This window comes from Falco cherrug, chromosome 9, assembly GCF_023634085.1.
Source record: "Falco cherrug isolate bFalChe1 chromosome 9, bFalChe1.pri, whole genome shotgun sequence".
NCBI classification, from domain to species: domain Eukaryota; kingdom Metazoa; phylum Chordata; class Aves; order Falconiformes; family Falconidae; genus Falco; species Falco cherrug.
The window spans coordinates 57,284,273-57,297,070 of NC_073705.1; the positions used below are offsets into that span (position 1 = coordinate 57,284,273).

General features: G+C 44.3%; 1 protein-coding gene across 2 annotated transcripts in view; it reads left to right on the forward strand.

Annotated features, from left to right (window-relative positions):
* Positions 1-12,798, forward strand: part of INPP5A (inositol polyphosphate-5-phosphatase A) — a 257,300-nt gene that overhangs the window by 67,976 nt on the left and 176,526 nt on the right. The gene's annotated exons all lie outside the window — the stretch shown is intronic.

Genomic DNA, 12,798 nt, shown 5'->3' on the forward strand with positions numbered 1-12,798 from the left:
TTAATTGCTGGGATGGGTAAATGGAAGTGACTTATGTATATACTGTATGCATTTCTGAGAATGTGGTAGTAGCATATGGAGGACTAAAATAACATTCAAATGTCACATACTAAAGTTTTTAAAGTTTTGCCATTGATCTATAAATAGCTTACATTATTAACATGAAAAATATGAAGATCTAATGCAATTAAATTAAACACTTTGCCAAAGAAATACAACCAGGAAAAATGTATTTTAAATAAACTTTCAGGGATGTTTTTAAAGACAGTTTAAATGCAATGAAGCAGGGTGTAAAGCAGCATGCTACTTAATTGCTTTTGTTGAAAACACAGTTGATACAGCTGAGAGATGTTGCGTTGTCTGATCTGTTGCCCTTGGATACATCGGTCTCTCTGGTCTTGTAAAAGTGGAGCCTGCATTTTGGCTGACAACTCACTTGGCAGTTTAAAACTGATATAGCTATCAAATACTGGGTGACATTCTACCAGCTCACTATTATGTACTGCTTTTCCCCCAAGGAAGAGTAAAGGAAAATGAAGGAGTACAACTGTACTCAATTCCAGATATTTATAGGTATTAGCTTTTGGTGTGCTTTCCAGAGGAGGTGGTGGTGGAACCTTTCCCATGCCTGTCATGTAGCACTGGGATAGTCAGCGTTGCTGGCAACAGGCTCCAAGGAGGAAAAGTGGCCTGGATCTCAGAAACTTGCTTGTTTCCCATCACTATATCTATAGTGAGGCTTTTCCTCCTCACCACTCTGCTTTTTCTATTTGATCTGATGGGTGAATACATGGCATTCATTCTGGGGCTTTTTAACACTTTTCCTTATGATATAAGCCCTAGGTATTGTATTCTCATGTGTAGATAAACAAGAAGGCTTAAAGCCAGACAGCTTTTGCAAAAAAGTAGTAGTAGAAAAAGGAAGTTGGTATCTCTGGTAGTGTTCTAGTAGTAAGATGCTTTAGGAACAAGAAAAGGCTTCTGAAAAATCCATCTACCTGTTTGTGAATGCCTAACAAACTGATCAAAGCACATCATCTAATTAAAACACAGTATCTTCAAAAGTATTCACCTAAGGATTGAGTACCATGTGGCTTCTCTTCTGTGGATTACAATGTTAACTTTAAAGCTAGCATATTTTTAAAGTATCTATAAAGCAAGGCAAAGCAAAAAGAAACAAATGTCAGCTCTCTTCCTGTGTTCCTCCTCTTCCTGGCGCTCAGTCCCTGCCCAGAGGCACTGCGTGAGGAGTACGTGTGGTCCTCTGATGGCAACGTGAAGGAGAGGGTTACCCTCCCTGAGCCTCCTGCCTCTGTTTTGGTGTAGGCCAAGCTGATTGTTTGAAGGTGTAGGTTTTTCTGATTGTCAGGTACTGAGAGTCTTCAGAAGGAGCACAGAGTATCTGAATTTGTGATTTGTGTGCTCTGGCTCTGACATTCCTCAAATGTGTGTTCTTAGCTTTCCTCTGTGAGACCAGAAAAGTACTGTCCTTCAGAAGTTTGTTTAATTCCTTTCCAAGAGCTGAGCTTCAGGAACTTGCTATCTTGGAATATGGCAATTTGAGAATTGGCCCAGCGGATATTTTTTTTTTCTTCTATGGTTATCATCAAATTTGCATCTTACTGTCTCTTGACTTAGCATCATTGAATCATTTTCTTAATTTTTAAACATGAAATATCTGTCCTTGATCTGTAGTGTTTTGAAAAGCAACATACTTAGCTGCTGGTCAGGGGGGTTCCATCCTGTGCCAGTTCCCAGCCCTTCTCAGCTGTCTCTGTCCCTGCACCACCCCTGCTCCTGCTGTCCCTTTCGGAACCCACCTGGGCATGTGGTCTGGGGTCTGAAAAGGTGCAGACGGGCAGATGTGCCCATTCTGCTGCTGCCAGGGGCTGGTGGGACCATGGGAAGCTGAACCTGGAGCTGGCACCTCCTCGGGGGCTTAATTTAGGACAGCAAAGCCTTGAAAATTCAAGGACCTCCTGTGTGCTGGAGAGCCCTGCCCTTTTTTGGAATGAGAAGTTGTTAATGGAATGAGAAGTTGTTAGTGAGGCTGACAAAGGCCACATGGTGATTTTCTGCAGCTCTGCCTTATCTCTGGAGCGGAGAAGGTACACCAATGCTCTGCTTTTTACCTTGAGAAGTGAAGAAGGAGCACTCAATGAAATGGCTGCCATCAGAGTAGTCATTTTAGTTGTTAACTTGGAGTTGGAAGGGATGGCAAGCAGTTATGCTTGCTTGCTATTTAAAACGTGCTTTGATTTGGGGGTGGGGGCTAGGCTAGGACTTCCAATAGCAGATGAAATTACTGCTTCATTTCTTTGTTCATTGTTACAGTCTCCTTTGTGCAAGGAGGCCATTCAGGTTATGGAAATTATTAAATACCCACCAGTAGTTGGAGAGGTTAGACACCTACTTTCCTGCATGCGGTGCTGCTGCCGTAGATGGCTGTATAGCTGTGCGTGACACAGATCTGTCTGTATGAAGTGGAGCGCAAGGACTGTAAGCCCGTGCCCAGTGAAGCTGCGCGCACGTGCCAGGTGTCCTGTGGCGTAGTTGAAGCGCTGAGGAGGAGCTGTGTTGGCTGGGTGAGTTACACACCAGTGCCACTGCTGCAGGGGGCAGCCTGGGCCTGGCCTGAGCTGTCCCCAGCGCCACTGTGTCACCAGAGCTTTACTTGGGTGAGCAAGTGCTTTGACTGCGGGATAGTGGAAACCCATGCAGAATGGTGGCACGGTGGGGCCTTGGGCACCTTTGCAGGATTTTCTGTGCTTTGCTTTCAGTACACAGTTTGTTTTTCCAATTGCTGTCCCAATAAAGAGGAGATTGGTATCTGTGTGTGGTCTGCAAACAAGTTGCATGTAGAATTAAAACATTAAAGCCTTTTGATAGGTGCATTTAAGCTCTCTTTGTTCTAAGTTTGATGATTCTTTCTGAGCTTTACTCTCAAAGTCCCTTCCCAGTTGTCAGTCACAGCTCATTTTGTTGCAAACATCTTTGCTTGCAAGAAGGCACGCTTGTGCTTGAAAAGGCAGTCCTGTGTCACCGTGAAATCTTAGGTGGTGTCTGTGACTTCAAACCTAAAAATAGGTCAGCTACTTTTGAATATGGTCGAAAGAAAAGGGCGATTTAGAACAACTTTTAGTGTATATGGGTAGAACTTATGTTAAAATAGGAAGCACAATTTTGGGGATGGACTACAGTCACAGACTTAATGTAATTGATGTCTGATTTGCAACAGTCAGGCTATCAGTGAATGTGTTAGTGCAACTAATTCCCTTAATACCATTAACACCCTACCTGTATAATTACTAAACAATTCACTGTTCTTCCAGGGTATTTGACTTTTTTAGTAGTTTTCATAAAATCCTTTAGTATTCATTAAACAATTTGATCATAACCATCAAGAAGCTTGATAATCTCCTTGGCAGCATAGTCAGTTATTTTAAATGCTGTAGATTTGCAGACTGTGTTTTGTTTTAGACCCTAGTAAAAAGATGACACCTTTTCAATCTATGTAATGTATGAAGCTGACAGCATTTGTTCAACTGAATGCTTTTGGCAGCCCCTGTAACTGGCTGGTCAGAATAGGCTCTAGGCCACCAAAATTTTTCAAGGGCATGGGAATAATGTCTAAATGGTTTTACAAGAAACTACTTGGGGGTTTTTTTCTCCTTAGCTTCTGTTCTGCCTTCTTTTTTTTAACAGTGGTTGGAAGATGAATGACCCCTGAAGACAGGGAATACTGTAATGATGTAAAATATCTGAGAAAAGATACCCAGCCTACTGGGCGTCACCTTTAGGGAAGGAGGAGAACAAACAACAAGCAGTTACTTTGCTAAAAAGTACTTAAATAGCATGCAAAGGTTATTAAGCGGAGAACATGGTTTGCCTGTCAGGAGTGTCTTTGGGGAGGTTGACTTCTTCTGTTCATGCAGTGAACAGTGGCCCCCTCAGAGGTGTCAGCTATTCACTTCTAGCTCTCGGGCAGCAACAGTTGTGACCTGGGCTTGCATTGGTCCTGTGGGCACAGAGCAAAAAGGCACAATGTTGTCAGTGTGTTCTGGAACAGCTTAGCACATTGCGTGCTTTGGCTGGTTTCAGCTGGAGAAATGTGTAAGCATTCTGTAAAGGTGAGTGGGATCGTTACCACTGTTGCACAGCGGCGTGTGTCCTGAGGCAGCTGTGCCAGCCTGGCTTTGCTAAGCCAGTGCTATGTGACCCCTATGTGCAGCAAATTCTGCCTGTGGCTAGGAAACTTGTCCACCTCCTGTGGTGTCATTGTCCCTGTCATCAGCCTGAGCACTGCAGAAGGAACTAGGCAGTTCAGTGCTGTCTTGTTCTTTGCACTCCTGCACATCATCCTCCACGCCATGCTGTGCAACTTCCAGCAGCAAAATCTGCACACTTGTTAGAAGTGGAAGCAGACGTTATAGGGGAAGGACGTTGCAAAATCCCAGGGTTTGCAGAGTTTGCTCTAGTTTCTAGTGTTTAAAGGAAAAAATCGTATTTGCAGCTTGAAAACAATCCACTGGAATCAAGATAAAAGAAATAAGTCTTGTAAGCAAGACTTGATAATCAGAAACCACAGTGAACATGGGGGTGAGGGAGGGAAGCTTTTCATAGGGAGGCAGGATTCACTGAAGTCCCGGTGCCAGTTATTATGCCTCATCTCTTAACTGTGAATAGTTACTTGGTACTTAACTGTGAATAGTAACTTGGGTCTTAAAATATGTTAGTTTAGGCTCCCATCCTCTTTTTCAGTAAAAATTTTCTTACCCCAAAAACATACCTTGGAAACAAGGAAGGAAAGAGGCTGTCTGGGGGAGAGTGGAAACAGATTGTGAGAATAGTTGTTTGGAGCATTTTGCATGTGATGGGTAAGAGTTTAGTGCTTAACAAGAAATTGGATGATTTGATGAACTAGATGTTACGCAAATTAGAGAGTATTCACAGAATATGCAAAGCAGATTGTTGTCCCACTTGTATAAAGTGCCCAGGCTCGCAGCCTTAATGTCAGATCAAAGGAAAAATATATGGGCAAACAAGAAGTTTCAAGAGCATCCAAGAAGCTATTTGCAAGGGAGGGCTGTAGGGGCACATAGAAAGGACTTCTGTTGATTGATTTATTTAATTAGGGTTTTTTTTCTTTTCACCTCCTCCTTCTCCACTCCTTGTACTTCTCAGCTGCACTGGGCCTAGAGTCTGGAGTGGGAGGAGTTCAGGAGCTGGAGCTATTGAAAATCTTTACTAATTTTAGTAATGATCTTCCTGTAGCATTCATGGCAGATGGTCATTTTAGGTGAAAAAGTGGAGGCAGAGGTGGTTGGTTTTTTTCCCCCTAATGCAGTTTTCCATGTTGCTTAATGTGTTTGACAGTATTTAGAGCCTATATCTGTAGTAATACAGAAGTTAAAAGTTTACATAAAAGTTAAAGGTCATGTTGGTATTGCTGCATGGAAACTTTGTGTGTTACCCTTTTTAAAGAAAGAAGAAAGAAAGAAAGAAAAGGAAAAAAAAAAACCCCAAACCCAGAAAGGAACATCACCCAAAAAAACCCCACAACCACTCAGAAAGGTGGTGGTTTAATTATTTTAGTGGACTTAGTCCTGTTTGACTAGAAAGTATGACTAACCCAAACGCTGTGTTACAGACACCAGCAAACCTTGCCAGTTTAGATTTTGGGCCTTTTTCCGTTGGTGCATTTCCCTCAGGTGGGTTTGTTTGGGTTTTTTTTGTTTGTTTCTTTGAAGCTGTAGCCTGACAACAAGGTAGTGATGCCTGCCAGCGCGGTGTGAGGTGGGCAGGGAGGAACTGAAGCCCCCGCAGCTGCTCGCCAGGGGAAGGCGCGGGCATGGCTGGCGGCCCCGGGGCTGTGCCCGTGCTGGGTGCCCACACTGGGTGCCTGGCAGCCGGTAGCCAGCCCGGCCCTGACATCACAGAAACTTGTGGCATCCTGCGCCTGCCACGAGCAGAAAATGGGTCTCTGGCACTTGCCACCTCCCTCTGCTCCACGGAGGAGAGACCTCTGTGGTGCTGGGTGAGCAGCCCGCCTGCTGAAGCAGGGTGGTGGTGGTGGCTCCCCAGACCCCACTCCCTACTGCCTGTGCCACCCCTGTCAAGATGCTGTAGGTGCCATGTCCTCGGGGAGCGGGGCCATGGCGAATGGCTGTTCAGGGAAGTTTATTCACGGCTTTTATTTTGCAGTGTACACCCCAAGTAAATGCCTCTGGTGTACTAGTTTGTGTAGGTTCTTTTTTTGATAGTGTGTATTAATGCATAAACATAACCTGTACTTGGAAGCATGTTTTTCCCTTACTCTCAACTTTTCTTACTGTTTTCTGTCTCATATGCTTTGTTAGAAAAAGACAACAAACCAAAACAAAAAATGCACCCGCCCCCCACCACGCATGCCCCACCACCCCACATACACACCAAAAAACCCTATCTGCTTAAGCTGACAATTTCTCATGTATGTGCTTCATCTGACTTTTTGGGGGAACCTCCAGGATATAATGCTTTCTACTTCTCTAAACGAGACTTAAAATACTCATGTCTGAGTTTGAAAAAATAAGTGTATGTACATTCTGGTAGTATGTTTTTTTACAATGCTGTGTCAACTGCAGGCTTCAGAGTAGCAATGGTTCTGGTTTGGGCACATTTAAAGGGCTCTGTTTTGCCTGTCCTTCAAAGGCGGCTGGGGTGGAGAGGCATGCATGAGCAGACCGAGGAGCTCCCCCTGGGAGAGACCAGCCAGGCTGGGGAAGGAGGGGTATCAGAATGGGATGCAGACTGCAGACAGCGATGGGATCTCTAAACAGGGAGGAAGATGCTGGGCACTAGAGTGTGGGTATCCTAGAGCTGGGAGGACTCCCGACCTGTGGCAGAGCCCTGCCGTGAGTGCAGGTCTGGGAGTACCTTGGGGCAGAGTAATAGGGGAGGGTGTAAAGCTGCTTATCTGGCTGATGATAAATTGTTCCTATGTTACTTTGTAAGGGCTTAGGAAAAATCCCTTTATTAAGGAATTACTTTAAAATGACTCTATGGTATCCTTACCAGTAAAGAGCTCCAAATGCCAGTTGTGGAGTCACCTCTGCTGTGCATAGCTGACAAGTAATTGCAAGTCAGTCTCTTCCTGTACTTAGTTTACTGCATACCAGTACCTTAAAATTTAAGTAGCAATTGCTAGATAATGACTTTCCTGGCTGTGGTCATGCTGTGGTATGGTAATGAACTGGAGGTGATATACAGCTGTGGATGCTCAAAGGTGCATTGAGGCCATGCAGCAGTGACCCATTCACCCAGGCTTTTCTGTCTTTCAACAATGACTTTATGCCCCCGGAGCACAGTTCTGACTTGCAGGCACAGCGGGAGCACTTCTCCCCTCTGTAGGTTGGATGCTAGGGGATGCTTTGCTTGTGAGATGAAGGCTGTTAGTAACGGTTCCCCTGGAGAGCCCTGGGTGCATCCTTGCCCAGCGCTGTCCTGCTGTGGGGCGAGGGCAGGTCCACACTGGCCACAGCAGTGGCAAATCCCCTTCCCCTCCCCTCACTGTCCCCCTGTGGTCCTCTGCCTCACGTGCTTCGCTGATCTCTGCTGCTCAACCAGTGAGGCAGATGGGTTGCTACCAAACCTCTGTTGTAAAGTCTTGGAACAACTCGGATCAAGTCTGTTGGGTTGTTCACATAGACAGACTATAGATAACATCACTAAATTTTCCTAGATAGGGGGACTTAACTCAGGTTCCACAGGCAACCTTATTTTCAGCATTTCTTAATTATAGAACACTTTAAGATTTTAATAATGTTCCTGTGTCATGGCTGAACGGTAACATCAGGCGTTTCACGTCAATAGAAGACAACCCTGTCTCAGCGACAAGGAATTTCAGAATGTTTCAACCAGAAAACCCCACTATGGCTGTCATCAGACTCTTGTATCACATAACAAGAGCTAGGAGTTGGATTTGTCAGCTGTCACATACAGAAATACAAGGAGCAGGCTTATCTGAATGGCTGCTGCTTGCTTATGCTCTTGTATAAATATTTGTTCTTTTTTTTCCTTCTTCAGACTTACAGAAATTTCAAATACTTGGAGTGCATTAGGACCACAAATGCTAAATTGACTTGTACATATTGCACACTTCATAAGCAAACTAAAGCTCATATTTTGATATTTTGACTATATTTTTTTAAAATAAAAAAAAAAGTAATCCTGGATATGGGAGATCAAGGCTCTAGTTCCTCTTCTACCTTGCTTGGATCGAGGTCTAAAGATGATGCCTTCGCTCCTGTGCACGCATTACCCTCTGAGAGCCTCATCCCACCGTTGCAGAGCTGGGTGGCTGTGTAGCGTGGGGCACGGCCCTCCCAGCTCCTGCCACAGCTCCAGCAGACCTTCACCTGCTCTGCCCTGCATCACGCCGGGCTTGGGGCACCCCGGCTGCAAGGGTGCCCTGCTCCACCCTGTCCCCTTACCTGCCCCCTGTCCAAATAGACAAAGTCCTGTAGGAATGGAAAGAGGTGAACTTTGTATCTTTCACCAGTTTTACTTTACTGAACTATGTTGGAGCATCTTGCTCAATTACCCATATCCCCAAATCCACCACCTAATCATAGCTTCCTTTACACTATTTTTTGTGTATCCAGAAATAGAGAATAAGGCCCAACTTGGTAAAAACATTGTGCTACTGTAGATGCAAATTCAGTGTTTATGTGATCTTGTATATGATCTTTAACCTCTGGCAACTGTGAGTTTTCAGCTCTGAAGCATTCATTACTCAATATTAGGTACTGCTTGTTCTTTTATAACAGTAGAAAACTAGTAAAACTTAATGAAGCGGAGCCAATTTGCTCTTAGTTGGAGGGGATTTATTATATGAAAGGATGTAACTAATATTCAGGTATGTTTTTTTGGTTTAACCTGCAAGGAATGCCATGAAGGCCTTTCCATTGCTTATTAAGCTAGTGCTGTTTACTCATTAAAAAATGGCATATATTTTGATTTTGGTTGGTTTGGGGGTTTTTTTATGTTGTGGGGTTTTTGTGGGGTTTTTGGGGGGGTTTTTTGTTTGTTTTTTTTAATACCTGCTGTGATTTCGAGCTCAAGGATCTGAATGTCAACAGAAAACCTGTGTCCTGCATCTTGGTTCAGAGTCTGACATATTTTCTGCTGCTGTAGCACAGTAAAGTTGTTCTCCAGTGTTTTCTCAAGGCAGGGCTCCACATTCAAGGTTCCCTGTTACTCATCATCCATGAATGTGAGATGGCTGATGCCTAGATCTTATTTGAAACAATTTATTTTACTTTTTTCTTATCAGTTTTAGTTTTATTGGCTGTGTAAGAAGATATCTTAATGAAGCAAACTGTTGTAACCGTTAAAATTAATAACACAGTGTGCCAGCATGTGTTTTTTGCAGTATTCGCAATAGGCAGTCACTGGATGTGTTGCTCTGAAAGAGTAAGACTTGGATACATTTGCTTTACAAGATTAAATAGTTACAACTGTTTTCTAATTATGGTAATTTCATAGCGCTATCCAAGTAGATAAGATCAGGACTTGGAAGCCAAAACTGATTTGGAGCAATAAAGTACATGGAGAGTTGGGACTGCATGTTGTTTGGGGACCACAAATGACCCTTGTTATAAAGTTCGATTTCACAGGGTGTGTTTGGTTAATATTTATGTCCAAGATAGTGAAGAAAATGAACCAACCAGTTAAACTTCATAAAGATGCTTGATTATTAGTTCATTGCTGGTGGATTCTGTGATTGCAGGCTGCTCTCAGGTCGTCCCTTAAGGCAGTGCCTTAGGAAGAAAGGAGCATCTGTACAGGGACACTTGTTTCCATTCTGCCATGTCGTTCCCATGCTGTGACTGTGGGCAGAGCCTCCCCTGTGCCACGGGCCAGGTGACATGTACCACAGCTGGTGCTGCATGCCCCTGTCAGCTGGAGCACCCAGGGAGCCCACTCGGGTGCCCATCTTGCTGCCTGCAGGTCGTTAAAGTTGAATGCTGTTGCACATAGAAGAAGTTCATCTTGGACTTTGGTTTTCATGGCTTAGCATGGCTCTGAAGTTTCTGTTTAACAGTTCTTCTGAAAATTAAAGTAGGCATTCTAGACTTTTTGGAAATTGGAACATCTTTCCTGAATGTTGATAGTTGTAGCCAAAAACTGCTTTTTGTATGTTGAAAACCAGTTTAGATACAAGACCTGTTCAGTGCTGTGTTTGGTGTTGGACAAATTATTTAAGAAAAACTCTCTCAACAAAGCTTTCTCTTAATTGCTTGTAAATCTATAAAATCAGCTAGTATTAGTGTAAGCTTTCATAGTAATATCAGTGTCCTGGTTTCAGCTGGGTTGGACTGAATGACCTTCTTAGGAGCTAGCACAGTGCTGTGTTTTGGCTTTGATGTGAGACTTTTCAGTTCCTCAGGCCTTGTTAGCAAAAAGGCTGGAGGGGCACAAGGAACGGGGAGGGGGCCCAGCCAGGCCAGCTGACCCAAACTGGCCGAAGAGGTGTTCCATCCCATGGGACGCCGTGCCTGGTATATCTACCCGGGGGATGGCCAAGGGGGCAGGTCGGTGCTCAGGGACTGGCTGGGCATGGGCTGGTGTGGTGAGCAGTTGCATCGTGCACGACGTGTGCCTTTCTTCCTTTCCCTCTGGATTTTATTCTTTCCTTTCCCCTTTTCATTATAACTGTTATTGTCGTCATAGTTATTACTGTTCTTTTTTTATTCTATTTCAATTATTAAATTGTTCTTATCTCGACCCTTGAGTTTTGCATTCCTTTCCAACTCTCCTCCCCCATCCCTCTGGGTGAGAAGGAGTGAGCAAGCGGCTGCGTGGGGCTTAGTTACCAGCTGGGATTAAACCACAACAATCAAATATATATCAAAGGAGAAGTCTGTGCATGTTCCAGTTGGGTATAATTTCTTGGGTTCCAGGTTTTTTGTTGTTTGGTGGGGTTTTTTTTGCCATCTTGTTCTGTAGTCCACTTTGTTTTTTCTCTCTTCTCCCCCTACCTTCAGTTGAATTTTACATTGGGTCCGGCTCTAGCTCATCCTCAGTCCTCGCTGATTATGGCCTGTTTTTAAAGCAAAATTGCTACACAGCATAGTTAGGCAGAAACTGGCATTAATGAGCGAACTAAAGCGCACAAAGATTCCCTCGCACATACATGCTTGTGGATATTTACTTTTTTCCTTTAGATAGTAACACTTGTCAGTAGCTTACCTCAAAATGCTTCACTGAGCAGGTTGGTGTCAAGATTTGTTTCGATGATGGGGAAGACGAGGTACAGACAAGGAAGTGACTTGGCTGAAATCACTCAGAAACCAGCAGCCGTTGTCTCCTTTTTGCAAGTCTAATCTAGCTTAGATTAGAAATGCTAGACTTCACTGAATTTTCTGTGTTGTATGAATAGTAGCATGCTGTATTCCCCTTGGTCTAGTATTCATAAACTGTAGCCAGGCTTCCCCATGGTCCAGTTGGGGCTAGGCTCACCAGCTGTTCGACTGCCCGCTCCCCAGCTGCTGGACCTGGGCTCGCCGCTGCTGCCCCAGCCCTGGGTGCACACCGATGAACAGCACCTGCCTTGCGGCCCGGGATGCCTGCTCCAGGCTCTGATGGAGAGCGGTGTCCGTGGGGCATCCCAGAGAAGTGATGTGTGGCCAGCCAGGGATATGACCTTACTGTCGACTCACCTGCTTGCATCCAGTGGCGCACGGGGCACGTGCTGCGGGGGGGTCCTTCCAGCAGAGACAAGCGGTGCCATGTGCCGGTGCTCCTGGGTGGCGGAGGGACCTGCTGCCGGTCCCTTCTGCTGCACTCCCCTGAGCTGTCCCGCTATGCTGCCGTCACAAGAAGGGATGCATTGCTGTTGCCTTTTGCTCAATGGAAAGCGGCTGCATTTCAGATTTTGCTACTCTTTAATTCATTGCCTTTGAGCTTGATTTTCTAATGGCGTTTTTTGCATGGTCAGGAATGAGGAATTTTGCATTCTGTCATCAGATCAAATGACAATTTCTCTCTACCCTGGCTTAAAAGAAATATTTTTTAAAGACCTTTTAACAGTAATGTTAGTCGTTATTAATTTACATAATTAAAGGCATGTGACTGCAAAGGTTTATTGTGTCTTATCCCTTTCTAGAGTTGCAGGGTACCAGCAGCAAAAAAAATTAGTACAAAAGGAGAGCTATCTCTGTTATTTTTTCCAGTTATTCTTCACTGCAGTATGGTGAAGTTAGGACTCTTTCTGGCAATCGTGCCAATCTCCGGCACATCTCTGCCTGCCACCCATCCCCGGTACAGGAGTGGGGGAGGATGCTGTGTCCCGGGTGTGGTAGAGAGCCCCGGACCTGCTGGCACCAAAGCCTACAGGGAGAGGAGTTAGTTTATTATTCTGCTCAAAGCAGCTCGTGGAAACCAGGCCATTATTCCTCTGAATGGCTGCACGGACAATGTGGCTTCTGTGCTGGGTGGGACTGCCGAATGCCAGCAAGTCAAAAATAACAGTGAATCGTATTTCAGATTTTTAACGTGTTATTTACCCTGTATGCTAGCAGCAGCAGCACATATTGATTATTTCAGACTGTGTTGCCCTTTCAGAAAAAATTAAAATAATTCTGTAGCTTGTGTCCATTAATTCACAAATTGATAAGACATGAAATACAAGTTGTAGAGACTTAATACCCACACAGACATTTTTACATGTGTTGTTTGCAATGCTGAATATAGTTAATGCAGAGAAAATGTATTAGGAGAAAGTAACACTGAATATGTGTTTAAAGCAGCAACAAA